The 14209-nt window shown below is 39.4% G+C and overlaps 1 protein-coding gene across 1 annotated transcript in view; it reads right to left on the bottom strand.

The window, feature by feature from the left end:
* The window catches only part of LOC137297168 (leucine-rich repeat-containing protein 74B-like), a 614612-nt gene that overhangs the window by 32054 nt on the left and 568349 nt on the right, over positions 1-14209 (bottom strand). The gene's annotated exons all lie outside the window — the stretch shown is intronic.

Genomic DNA, 14209 nt, shown 5'->3' with positions numbered 1-14209 from the left:
CCATAATTCTAAAATGCCCATCAAATACATCTTTCTGAACACACTGTGGGCCCCACCTTATGAGCGCTCGGCGTATCAGCAAATGAAGCAGACAATCGGTTGCCGTGAGTGCACATCCACCAGCTATGACTGGGTTTGGTCTCCCGCGGGCTTCCTTACGAGGGACGAAAGTCCAAGTACAACCAGGGATACTCTACAATACTCTATATAGGCTCCCTGGTACAACATATTGCACTTCTGAATCGCGATTGTACGCTTGTAATTTTATTTATTTTCTTACAAACAGCAGAACTGATATAATGGAATATATGTTACTAGTACTTATAGTGGTGGAATATTTGACATGTTGATATTTCATTGTTTTGGGGTTTTTTTTTTATCTCGTGATCAATACTAGTAAGTTCTTATCCACCTTGTGCCTGTAACATACACAGAATGGCCTTCGTTCGGCTTTGTGCATTTTATTCATATGACATAGGAACCATATTTGAGGTGTGGCGAGTCACACTGCTTCCATTTCCCCCGCAACTCTACTGCATCTTTTTTTGGATAAAAAATTGGATAAAAAAAATTTGAAATTGTTTCAAATGATGAGTTGTAGGCTGGGTTGACATCTTGCAGTGTCATCATCGCGATAATGCGCCGAGGAGTGGGTTGTTTAGGTGGTGAAAGTTGTAATATGCTGAATTTGTTTCATGACGCGTGAACAAGGAATTTAGCACATCATAACATTGAAATAAATTTGATGTTCGCTTGATAGTGCTCCGTGGTCAATACCGCAGTGTTGATGGAAATGGTATTCTATAATGTGGAATTTGTTTCACTTTTATAATACTCATGTCTTTCATGCGAATTAAATTAGCCCAAAACAAATAGACAGTGTCAATCTTACACTAGATGTTTATTTACAGATTACAACAAAGAAGAGGAAGATTACATTTCATACAAAAACATCCCATTTACAAATTTACGGAAAATATGTTACACATTATTATCAAATATACAATAAAAAACAATGGGGTAGCATTGTAGTTGTGCATTCTTTAATACTGGTTCATATTTTGCTTTCTTATGGCTGGGGAGGTCTGCCTGTCGCATCCCTTCGACTCGATTTCTGAAGAAAACAGTCAATATGATTATACTTGCATTAAGTGAATGGTAAACCAATGTGAAAATAGAATCAATGGTTATTCTCATAATCTCATAGCAAGTATTATTGAACAGAGGTGTTGTATGGTACAACCTTTTTTCTCCTTTGAAAGATCACATGGATTAATATAGACTAACAGCTAGTCTCTGAAATGAACATATTTTACTGAAAAAACATTCATAGTGAAAAAAATAATGAAATGGAGCCCTGAGACTTTCTTCATTTTCTGCAGCTAAGGAACTCTAGACTTGCCACATTTTCTAGACTTGCGTGGGCTTTCTTGGATATATATAGTTCAGGGTCTGTACGACAGACTAGGATTAATACTGTGGGGTGATTGTTACTGTATCTCCCAGCCTTGAACAAAGCCTCAACACATAACAAGGCCTAATCCCTTGTTCATTGACGAGCAAGTCATGCCAGTAAGGGTTCATTAATTAACAAGGTCTAATGCCTTGATATCATCTCAGTTGAGATTCATCAATTAACATGCCTTCTTCCTTGTTAATTGATGGTAAGCTAAGTTACGTAGTGCATCCTCTTAAAACAGTTTCATCTAATTCTTGATTCCCGAAAGCTAGTTAAATTGGTTTTCATGTTTACTTACTGTAGTTTTTCTGGAACATTTTCTCATGACATCACTGTGTTTGTTTTGGTTGTTTTTCTTTCTTGAGACGGTTTCCTTTTTTGTCTGCAAACATCTTGTCATAGCCACTGCAACAAACAGGATACAATACCCTGACAGAAACTTTATGTTTCAATAAAACTGACGTATATTATAGAGTGATTACAGAATTATAACAAGAAGTCGTCACCAAACACATGCAACCGATTCAAACGGTTGAACAAAATCACCCATGAACATCACATTTTGTTGCTTAATTTTAAGTCAAAAGTCACATTTGGAGCTCAAGAAATGAGCATTCTTATTTATATGACAGTAGGTTGTGCTCATTTTTTGTTGTGCACTGATGCATATAGGACAGAGCGTTAAGCAGAACTGCAATACCTTGAAACTCAGCGTGCGGAATAACAGGGAGAGCTGCCTTAGCGTCCTTATTCTGTCCTGTTTTCAACCTGAAAAAATACAATTCAAAATTTATTGCCAGCACAATGAAGATAAATTCATGTCGAGGTTATTGTAGAAACACCAGAAGTTTTACTTGTTGAATGGTTTAATGCATTGAAACTCTTGCAGTTACTGTATTTAAATCATATTAAATTATATTCTTACATCTGTTGTGGATTTAGGGTCATTCCTATTACAGACTCAGCATTCCATAGAGCCTGCCTCACAGTTGTCTGTGAAAGTAAATTCATGGGAAAAATGCAATTAGCATTTTGAAAAACCTAACAAAATGACTAGCAGGTATTACAACTAAAGTCTTAAATAAAGTCGAATTACTGCTAATACAACATCGTATAAGAATTTCCTGTCTGAAAACGTTACAAACATTTACAAAGAGATAAACAATCAATTTAGTTTTTAAAATATGTTTGTGATAAATTTGATTTTGAAATGCCTCAGCGATTTTGAAAAGGATATATCTATTAAGATCAGTATTCCATCCCTATAATGACGTGTGATATTGGAACCCAAAATATGTATATGCATGAATACAGGGATTAGTCTGTATTGCTCCGTCATTGTTGTTTTTGATGAAACCTATGTCTTAAAACATAAAACAGAACGTTTTACGTCTGTAAGAATACATCCAAAATCAGTCTTATACTAATTATACATTATAATTGAAATTACATGCAACAGGTAATCCTTCAACTCAACCACAAAAAAACAGCTGGTGTTACCTGGGGAATATATTCCAACCCCATAGCCTGATTAAGTCCCAGGAAGGATATTTATGACATGTAGTAAACCTTTGATCAGCCAATTAGTTGGGCTGTTGTTCTCATATTGTGATTCAATATACTAAACACTTACTGAATGGCAGGGATACTCTACGACTCTGTGTATTGAGCTCCCTGCTAAATGATATGGTAGTCTTGAGTGTAAGATTTCTCAACAACCATGCTGGTGAAGGAACACATGGCGTCATCAGGATTGCCTTACTGATTTTACAAATAATATACTTGCGTCATCTGCAATATACTCACCTGAGCTGAATGTGCCCTCTGAAGAAATATCGTTGACAGACATTCTGAACGGCTTTGTAGATGTAAAGTCTCAAATTCACGACAGCAAAAATGTCCGTATGTTGGTGTGCAATGATCAACTGCATTTTCCAAACGGGTGTTCATATATGTATTTAGATCTCAAAAGGTCATCAAATTACTTTGAGTTACTCTTCCTCTCTGTAACTTCTCCAACCAAGAAATACCATGGACAGTGCACATGTACACAACGGTTTGTGAAACATGTAAATACAGGTATGTCACTTTAATATGAATTTTACCAATTGACCATGTTGTTGAAATAGACTATTGTTCATCAAGACTAAGCGTTATCAAAACACTAACTCAAATCAGCCAAATAATCCCACTAGTGATATCCTCTTTGGACTGAAGTTGTTTATTTTAAGAGTAAGAGGATTATAAGGCATGCTCAACTGGGTTTGGTCGTTTAACTAATCCCACACAGCCATCACCAGCAGAGGGGATGATTTACACATCTCATTTTTTGTGCTTAATTATTGTGTTTGTTTTTTATTGAAAAAAAATGAAATGGGATTGTGAACAGCTTTACAGTTTATATCGACACCGGTACCATACAACATACAATACAAAATTTAAATGCTGCATGTGTTGTTACATATGTACATAAATTTGAATTACAAACATGGGTAAAGCTTGAAGACAATCTTATATGGAAATAGTGAATTATCTGATCTGAATAATCTGTCCATCTTAAGATCTGCCTACCTCTTCGTCACTTCTTCTTTTAGATTTGATACTAAATATGATTGAAGAATAAACCTCGTGGTTTGTCATATGATAATCTTGTATTAGAACTTTGGTTTATTTACCTTTGTAAAGTGCATTCCACACATACAAACTAATTGTATTAATATAGAGCATTTATGAGAATGTTATTTTTAAGATAATTATTTTTGGTGTCTTGATAGTAAAATTATGGATGCTCACCGAAGTAACCATAGACTAAAGACAAAAAACATCTTCAAGCAGAAAGGAAGACCATGTCAGAGTATGGAAAAGTTTTTCCCCATCTTGTTGAGTCAGTTGTGTATAAAGTGAACTATCACTGTTGACACTGATGGTGTATGATTGTGTAGCACTTTAAGAATTTCTTATATTTGCGAAAGTTACCAAATGCAAAACAGAGTGTACAGTTATGTAAGTTATGTTCTATGTATGAATGATACATTAAAAAATTATGTACGCCGAACATAAACAAACAAATGATAGACTGGAGCGCACCATTTAAATATTCTGTAACATACTTCTTGTAAATGATTATATAAATCTTGTTACACAATGATTTGTATTAATTCATTTGAGTATTTGCTCCAATCCACATGTACTGACATCACAACCAATTATCTATTGACATGTTTATGAGATTTCTTGAATACGCCAATTGCATAACACCGTTAATGAGCACCAACATAAAAGGTCTAGTGACAGGTGTTATTTAGAGAATGCATATAGTTCCCACGGAGTAGAGTGGTAAAATCACCGGAATGAGCTTGGGATGATGATCTCGAACAAAGGCAAGAAATCTGTTTTAACAGTCACAAGTACTTGGTATATAGATCAATGCTGGCCGTACACATCAACTTTCATGTTTTCATGCACCAGACGCAGTTGCATTGATATAAAGCACAAATGGACCATACAAATTATGGCTTATTCCTTTCCATTATTCCATTCAGTTTTCATGAATAAATATGTCACATGCAAGATCTATTATGCATATCAATGGTAAGAACTCTAACAGAACAAAAAAAAATTTAATAAATTAGTAAGTATACAGAGTCATGGGGATTCTTGAGAAATGGCAAAATTGAAAGAAGTAGTGGTAAAATCCTTCCTAAATTTACAAAAGTTTACAAGCCTTGTAAACATCACCTTTACAATCATTGTAAATGTTTGTAAATATGACATTTAAATTTTGTAAATTATTGTAAATCACCATTTTTTGTCTTGTGTTAGGCTAATTTCGGTATAGCGTCTGCCCCTTTCCAATATCCATGCAGGCTGTAGAGTATTTTCTCCATATATGTATTCTTTATTTTTTTCTAGTTTTAATTTTTTCGTGACCGTAAGCATATGTGGTGATACCATCTGCCGCTAACTATGGGGGACAGAGAGGTCTTGTTGAAAGTCATAAAGGGTCGAAGGGGGTATGTTTGATATGTCGTTTCACCACGTTCTTTTTCACATGTTTAGAACTCGGCAATGGGTGTGCCAGCACATCATCTTTCATTTCACTGAGTACCTTTTCGTTGACTTGACTGTGCATGGGGTGGTCCTTGGGGTAATTGCTTGTATCGTACATGTGTATGTTGTTTTTCACACCCTCGAGTAGGGAATCTGTACTTCACACCAGTTGCCATACTGATTTTTCAGTACATTGAGTTTTTCAACGTCTGCCGGTTTATTCTTCCCCATTAAGGAAAGATGATAATCCGACATCCATTCCATATTCACCTTCAACCGTTCTGAATCCAGGGAAAAATTGTTGTGAGATTCATGCAATTCATCCAGATATTCTAAATCCACTTCAAGTATATAACCCTCATTCGAATCCGGTGCTATACTCGTGACATTGATCTTTCTGTTTACCCATTCAAACCCACCCGTTGGTAAATACTGACTCACAGCCAAGCTGTACAGGTTATTGACATCAAGATAGAGTAGGTGGTTGGTGGGTTTGTTAGGGTTGTAACCTGGTATGTATTTGTTGTTGGCTTTCACATACCATTTTGGGAGGTAACTCCAACTCGTCAAACCTGGACCAACTATCCATGTAGTCGTTCATGTAAATACTCTTGCGTAGAAGCAGTGCCCGAGTTACAGCCAAGTCATTATCAGTTGGTTACAACCAAGTCATTCGAGTTGTTGGCCTTGATCAGGCTATTGAAATAATATATATATATAGGTCAAGGGCATTTGATTTTTTGTAGTTGACCAATTTCAAGATATTGTTATCTTCGTTTGGCATGTCAACTCATACAGCCGCTTCACCTACACCAAGGCAATCTTCACGATGTGATTCAAGCAGGTTGGGCCTAGAAAACCCATACAAAAATCGTCCGCAGAAATGCTTCTTATTTCGTCTTTTGTTTGATCGTACAACAACTAGCTAAAGTGTTTAATCCACACGCAGTGGTGGTTGCCACCTTCCTGAATCATGAATATATTGATTGTCCTACAATTCTCATGACCTGCCCTGATCCTGTGCACTATAGTTTTATTACCTTCATGACCAAATATGTTGATAGCTATATCTGTGTTCTGCTGGTCTTTTTTGGTGATCTGGGAAATAGGGGTTCATCTATACCTTCCCCCTTGATCCCATCATCTTTGGGAGAGCTGGAAAGTCTATCGGAATTTTTTCTAACCGGGAATAGAGCAGATCTTGTCACTTCCCTCAGTTGTCACCTTACAAAATCAAAGGTTGGAGAAGGGCAGGGTTGTAATGGATGTACCTTTTCGCAGCCTGGCAGTCCATACATGACCCACAGGCATAGCACCTGTTCAATCCGATGTGAGATGACAGAAAGCTGTCATGGTAAGCCTTCATGACTTCGTGGTGTAACAGAGCAGGTATGCACAGCTGTTGAAAGCACCGTCTAGGAAAGCCGCCTTGATCTTGAGGGGTGTAATGGTGGATGAGTAGACAACAGTAGTAACAATATAGCGAGGGTGTTATCTAAAAGATAAAAGATAATGTTGGCAAAGGCCATGTCCTGCTGTTGGATAGCTTAAATGCCCACTGCTGTACAACAGTCTGTAGGTATCACACTTAGAGATGGTCGTGCTCTGTCTCTGTACTGGATGTCCAGTGCATAAACAACACAAGTTTGTCTTTAGTCCACAACTGTTTTTTCAGAGCTACACACAGGCATAGACTAGAATGTCTCTATTGCTTCTCCCCAGCCGTATTGACTGTGCCGTTATATACCCAGGGTTGGTCAGTCTTTGTCTTTGTTATCTAGTTCCCCTTAGCACCTGGTCAGTGATGAGTCATCCGTAATGATCTTAATTAGGCCCCTAATTATCCTTACTGGATATGTGAAGTAACTGGCCAAAATGTGCTTTGATCGATGGTATCTTAAACTTAATTGCTTTGGTTCATTACTGGGATGGCTAACGACTGTTATGACTAATGCTTAACAAGTGTGGGCCAGCTGGGCTCATCTAATTGGGAGTTTGATGAGTAAATTCCTCACATTGTACCTTGGAAACACATCAAACTCTTTGGCTCCTATTGCTTACCCACTTAACCCACAGTAACAAACCCGTGAAGGTCCCGGGGTAGAATAGGCCTTCAGCAACCCATGCTTGCCATAAAAGGCGACTCAGCTTGTCGTAAGAGGCGACTAACGGGATCGGGTGGTCAGATTCGCTGACTTGGTTGACGCGTGTCATCAGTTCCCAATTGCGCAGATCGATGCTCATGTTGTTGATCACTGGATTGTCTGGTCCAGACTCGATTATTTACAGACCGCTGCCATATAGCTGTAATATTGCTGAGTGCGGCATAAAACTAAACTCACTCACTCACTCACAGTAACAACTCCCATATCTGCTTTTGTACATTTCCTTTTCTTTCATGTACATTACTAGTCTGTAGTTTTTTCGTTTTCAATTATAGTTTCTTAAACAACTTTTTTGGTGCAGTCCAGAAAATGTTCAAACATCAGTAAGCTGTTGGGTATTAGTAAATGATAATACCCAACTATTATTTTTATTTATATTTATGTGGCAGTTTTGTACAATGATAACATTTGCAATTCATCGGTCCATTTCTGACTCAAACGGACTGTAATATAAACACATGAGCAATAATTAAGCACCACCAAAAATAATTGTTGATTGTAACAAAAAGGTATCAAAACAGAGAAGTCGACCGGTTATATCTAAATACACATGCACTTAGCATGAAATTCATGTGCTGACTCAAATGCATGCATTCCATGCTGAAGTTCTGTGATGGTACAAATGACTGAGGGGTATCAAAAGGTGAAATGAAGTATTCTCATTGTTTTCTTATCGATGCATCAATAAGAGAACAGTGCTGAAATTGAACTTTTCTGGCCATGACGAGGTGAAATCTTTCTGAAAATACCAGATGGCAGATTACTGGTATGCATAAAGCTGGTTTGTCCTGTAGCAGCATTGGGTCCAGATTGAATATCAATCATTAGTCGCCTTGTAAGGAAACATGCAGCCACTGGTTACGTCAAGGATGTTCCATGATCAGGAAGGCTGAGAAAGACCACTCTGATGACCATGCCCTAGATCGCCTAGTGAGACACAGACGCATGACCAATGCCAAAGATCTCAGAGAACAATGGAGAGTGGGTGTTCGTCTCTCAACCAGCACCATCTGAAGGCTCAGGTCTGCTGGACTCTGTGCACATCATCAATCAGATGTCCCTTACTCACTGATAGACACAAGGCTCATCGTTTGGTGTGGTGTAATCAACGGCAAATCCACAATGTGAGAACATGGCACAGGATCCAATGGTCCGATGAAGGCTGTTTTCTTTTTCGTGTCACTCATGGCTGTTGGTGATTTTGGAGGAGTAATGAGACTTATCAACATTGGATGATCCATGCAGCTGAAACCTTTGGTGGTGGCTCTGTAATGGTGTAGGGGTGTATCTCCTATGACTGTAAGTTGAATCTTATCACAATTCAAGGAACACTCAATGGTCAGAGATACCAACAGGAGTACTGGAAGCTGCTCTTGTCCCACATTTTGATAACAACCCCATCGCCAGTTAGCCAGTATTTATGGACGATAATGCCAGACCCCATTGTTCCAGAGCGGTTATTGCACATTTGGCAAAAAGACAGTCGACAGATTACCTTGGCCTGCGAGAAGCCCTGATCTCAATCCAATTGAGCATTTATGGGACCATCTGGGGCGTCAAGTTCAAGTAAGGGATCCACTTGTTCAAAATCTAAAGGAATTAGCCCAGGCACTTCATGGTTGAAGTGTGCAAAAGAATAGGTTGAATATGGGTAAGAGCAATCTCTGATCTCGAGACTCGAATTGACTAAAGCACCCATGACAAGTTGTAACTGTTTGGTTCCCACCAAATATGAATTATCATATAGGGTGGTGAACTAACCTTGACTAATCACTCAGTGCAGGGCAGAATAAATATTGATTCAATCCATTTCCACCCCAGTGTTTCTCAATCAATCTCCACATGATGATAATATACCTCCACATTTGAATCTTTAATAAGGAGGTAATAACATGTCTTGCATGAATCCTCTGCTGGCATCCTTGAGATGATACAAATGAGCTGCATCTTCTTTGATATCCACCCGACTGATTTGGAAGATTTTCGACATGACATTGATCCCATCCCTTGAGTTCACCAGGCTAGTATAAATAGCTCACGCTGATCCAACCTAATAGCTGATTTGGTCGTCATCAATTTCAATGTTATTTTGTTGACAAATCGCGTCACTTTGTTGTTGATTGCCCTTACCACTTTAAGAATATGCATGACCCATTTGGTTGATCTCTTTTTTGGGCCTCGTCATTTCTTGGGCATACTCGTGTTCTGAACTAGCCTTCTGCTATGCTTGAATCTCTCCCACCGAACTGGGCCTGAAATCAACTTTGAGTTTGGACAGCAGTTGTGACACACAACCCATAAATTTGCTTCCGGAAATGACTTGTAATTCTACAGGCCATGTTAAAAGACCCTGCAAATATGTTCCCGTGCCTTAGCCACTTGAGCCTAATCTTTAGCTGCGAGTGGTCAGCTTCTGCATTGTGACTGGCCACTTTTGCAGCTTTGGCAAGCTTAGGAATAGTGCTTGAACACTTCCAGTAGCTCCCTGGGCTGTAGTAAATCTTATCTATCATATTGTTTTATTCATATTTGGAAATTTTAACTGTAAGTTGTGTATGTATATACTGATTCTATCTCACGTCATGCATCTCTCTTCCTCACTTCAACCATGTGTGGAAACATGCTGTCAGCTAAGTTGAATCAAATCTTCCTGGCCTCTGATCACCCGACTTCTGCCCCTGCCATAGACATCTATCAATCATATTGCTTGTTCAGCCGTCTCAGCTGATCATGTGACAGCTTGTACTTGTCATTCTCGTCTTGGAGCTACCCGTAATCTGTGAAGTGGGGCAGGTTGGGTGGGATCCATCGCGTGAGATAAGATAAGTATATAAATATACAATTTATAGCTAAAATTTACAAATTTTTTAACTTATCCTATCTCACGTTATGCGTTATCCCACAGTTGGCAGGAGGGACACAGATTACCTTCTGACACACTCCACACGTGAGGATGCATTCCACAATTGGTCAAAGAGAAGCACCAACTCTTGATATGCTACTCCATACTTATGATGGGTTGCTTCAATAAACCCCTTGGCTTACATGGCACAAATACTCTAGGGAGTGGGTGCTCCCGAAATAATGTGGTTTTCAGACGCAACTTTTGCTAGAGCAAAAGGACGCAGTTTGGCAAATAGGCCTGTGCACAGGACTTGCCGTTCAGTCGATCTTACCATGAGTATGACAGTGCAATAGGCCCTAGTTTCCTAGGTGAGAATGATCTCGCCCATATGAAAAAAATACATAAGATATGGATAAAGTAGTCGAAAGTGGAATAAACAGTCTCTTACGCAGACTGCGCCGGTCCTTACTGGCAGCTAAATTGATCCTCAATGCCTACACTGGGCACAAGGATAGATCTTCAGTGTCTTCTGGACCCAGTATGGATGACAGCGGAGGAATACTTAAGGTACGATCCGGCTGTCCTGGCAGTTGGCTCTAGGCAAGAGAGTCCCACTAAAAACCAAGGAACACTCTAGCATGTGGAGACCTCTCAAAGCATACCAGATAGACATCTAGAGCATGTAACTCGGAAATACGCGCAGCTGTCACCAAGGCTAAAATGAAAAAGGTCTTTAACGTGACATGCTCAAAATCCTTCTCATTCAGGGGCTCATACTCACTCAATGTGAGATGAGCAAGTACAACAGAAAGATCCCAAGCCGGTGGTTGGAATTTCCGTGACTGGTCAGCCGATTTTATACTCTCAAGAGAGACTGGAGCTCAGGGACAGTAGATATCTTCACACCCGACACCAATGCAATAACTGTGTTAAGCGCGGCTTGGTTAGTAGACTGCGTAGAACCCTTCAGCTTCCCAGAGGATCGAAGGTACTGAAGGTAGTCTGCAATCACCCGAGGCGATGCCGCAAAGATAACAATATGATTTATAAAACCTTTCCAGCATATCCAAAACAAAAGCAGTTTTTTTGCAACCTGTTTGACCACAGATATGGTGCAATGCGCCTCCAAGTAGGGCTCAATAGATGACTTGCTTGAATCTTTTGTCTTGTACATTGAGTTGCGCATCCATAATCATGTACAGATGTATGTGTAATCTAGCGATAGTATGAGCTTTCTTGGTGATTTGAATCATGATTCCCTCGCTCCTGTTTTCAATATGTTGACCATTGTTAGGAAGTTGATCATCATCGGTGGATCGCAAGTCCAACCACAGCATGTATTTGTCTGTCAAACAATCCTCGAGCATCACGTTGTAGAGAAGATTTTGGATGACAGCTTTGATTTGTGGTTGGCACTTAATCACTGGAAATATTTTTAATGCATCCCCTCATAAGCCCTCATGCCTTGACTAAAAAGTTAATAAGTTAATTGGGCATGCCCTCAATAATCATTTCCACTTTGGTAGTCTTGGGGTTCCAATATATTTGTTTTCACTTTGAAAAGGCATAAATTATTGCACTGGAATAATCAAAATAGCAACATTCCAACTAGATGACGACAGTCTGTAAATAATCGAGTCTGTACCAGGAAATCCAGTGACCAACAGCATGAGCATCAATCTGCGCAATTGGAAAACAATGAGGAGTATTATAAGTGATGGTTCTTGACTAGGGGATTCTTTATTCTGGTGACAGTATCAATCACAGGGTGTGACTACTGCTGATCCTCCATTGATTGGTGTTCTGGAACAGTATCTCCATTAATGACATCTTGTAAATCATTACTGTTATTTCTGTATTAAATCGGCAATACTTCACCATGATGGTTGCACGGTGGAACAGGATGCAGCTGATGGACCTGAAAGTGTGGTTGATGAATGGATCTTTCTAGATCTTTGCAGTCAGGTCTCAACCAAAGTATTGTTTTTCTTTGCCTCCAATCTCTCCTGATTGCTGTCCTTAAGATTATCTTCTTTCATCTGCTCGAACAGTTCATTGCATTCCTGCTTAAACCTACTAATGTTTTCCTTGAATTAAGCTTAAGCTAGTGGATTCCATGCACTACAGGTTGGTCCTTTTTCAACATGAGTTTGATGTGTTTTGCTTTGACAAGCATTTTTTTTTTTTATGCAGTTGTGTTCTTATTTGCTCGGAATCACCAAACTGTGTGTTTTATGTGCCAACCCAAGAGCATATCTCGATTTTTCAAGATTTCCTTGTAGGTGCTGCAGGTGTCCAGGACACACAGCATCAACTATCCTTTCAATTTGTTGTGACAAGCTCTCAACTCTCTTGCAGACATGCTCCCAGATCCACATCACCCAAGCTCCCGCTCCCTGGGTACACCTTGTTCAAGTTCAAAGTTGGACAGAGAATGATGATGTCGTTGAAAGCATTCTGATTGTTACCTTCCAGCATATCCAGCACAAAAAACGTTTGGCACATCCCATCTGACTGCACATGATGGTGCAGTGTGGATTGCAAGGCAGGTCGATCTCACTAAGGGGCTTGCATGAATTGTCCATTGTCTATATTAAACCGTGCATCCACAAGCACTCACAAATATGAATTTGATTTGCCTTCATCTTGAGCCTTCATGGTGATTTGGATGATGATCACCTTGCTGTCTTTGTTGATACTGTATCCGCAGCTGTGAAGCTGATTGTTGGCCATGTCCAGTCACAGCGTGTACTTGGTAGTCTTGTTACTCACTGAGTGACACGTAGGTGAGACTGGGATCCTTGAGGATCTTGTTGATTTCCCGTGGGCGCTTCATCCCTGGTAATTTTTGGAGCCATTTGGATGGCTGAGTAGCTGATTGAGCATGCCCTCATTCCACTTTGATAATCTCAGGGTTCTAACATTTTTCTACTCTGAAATGGTGAATAATCAAAATTCCCTTCGTTGATTCAGCGAGCATGTTCAAATTGCTACTCCACATTGTATCACTTTTATTCGCAACGTCTGCTAATAAAACAGCATGCAAATGTACAAGATGGCTAATGTGCCAAAATACTGGTTGCAAATTTGTGAAGCCAATTGGGAAAGCGTACCAAAGGCATTTGATTTTTGTTGAAAGTGCTTGGATTGCTGGTGATGGTCACTGACTGATGCATTCCTTTGACACCCCCCAGGGGTTCCCTCTATATTCAAAAAGGATCTAGTTTTCGTCCATATTGCAACATTATTAATATTAAAAGTATGTAATATAACTTTATGAGAAAATAATGGCCGGTGAAAATATTCCATGGGATGACTTTGATGATGACTCCAGCATTCCTATGCTCGATGAGGGTGGTACCTCATTCATGAGTGACACTGAGAGTGACAAACTCTTGAAGCAGACCGCTAAGGAATTATTAACCAAATGATTAACCATGATTCTGCTGATAACTATGATACTGCTGTTTTCCAACTGACATGTCGGTGATTGTTTGCTTGTACATGGAGAGGATGAGGCTGCTGCTACTGTGGTTTTATTTCTAGTGGTGGTGGTAGTGTCACTATCCCTTCACCAAAGATGCCAGAACGCATTTGCACTTCCGCACCGCAGTCTAATGACACCAGGATGAGACAACCCTTTTGTGATATCCAACATTAATACTTTCAAAACGTCTTCAATGCATTGAG

Source organism: Haliotis asinina, chromosome 9 (assembly GCF_037392515.1).
Source record: "Haliotis asinina isolate JCU_RB_2024 chromosome 9, JCU_Hal_asi_v2, whole genome shotgun sequence".
NCBI lineage: Eukaryota > Metazoa > Mollusca > Gastropoda > Lepetellida > Haliotidae > Haliotis > Haliotis asinina.
The sequence above is the reverse complement of the archived record's forward strand: the minus strand, read 5'-3'. Positions and strand labels throughout refer to the sequence as shown.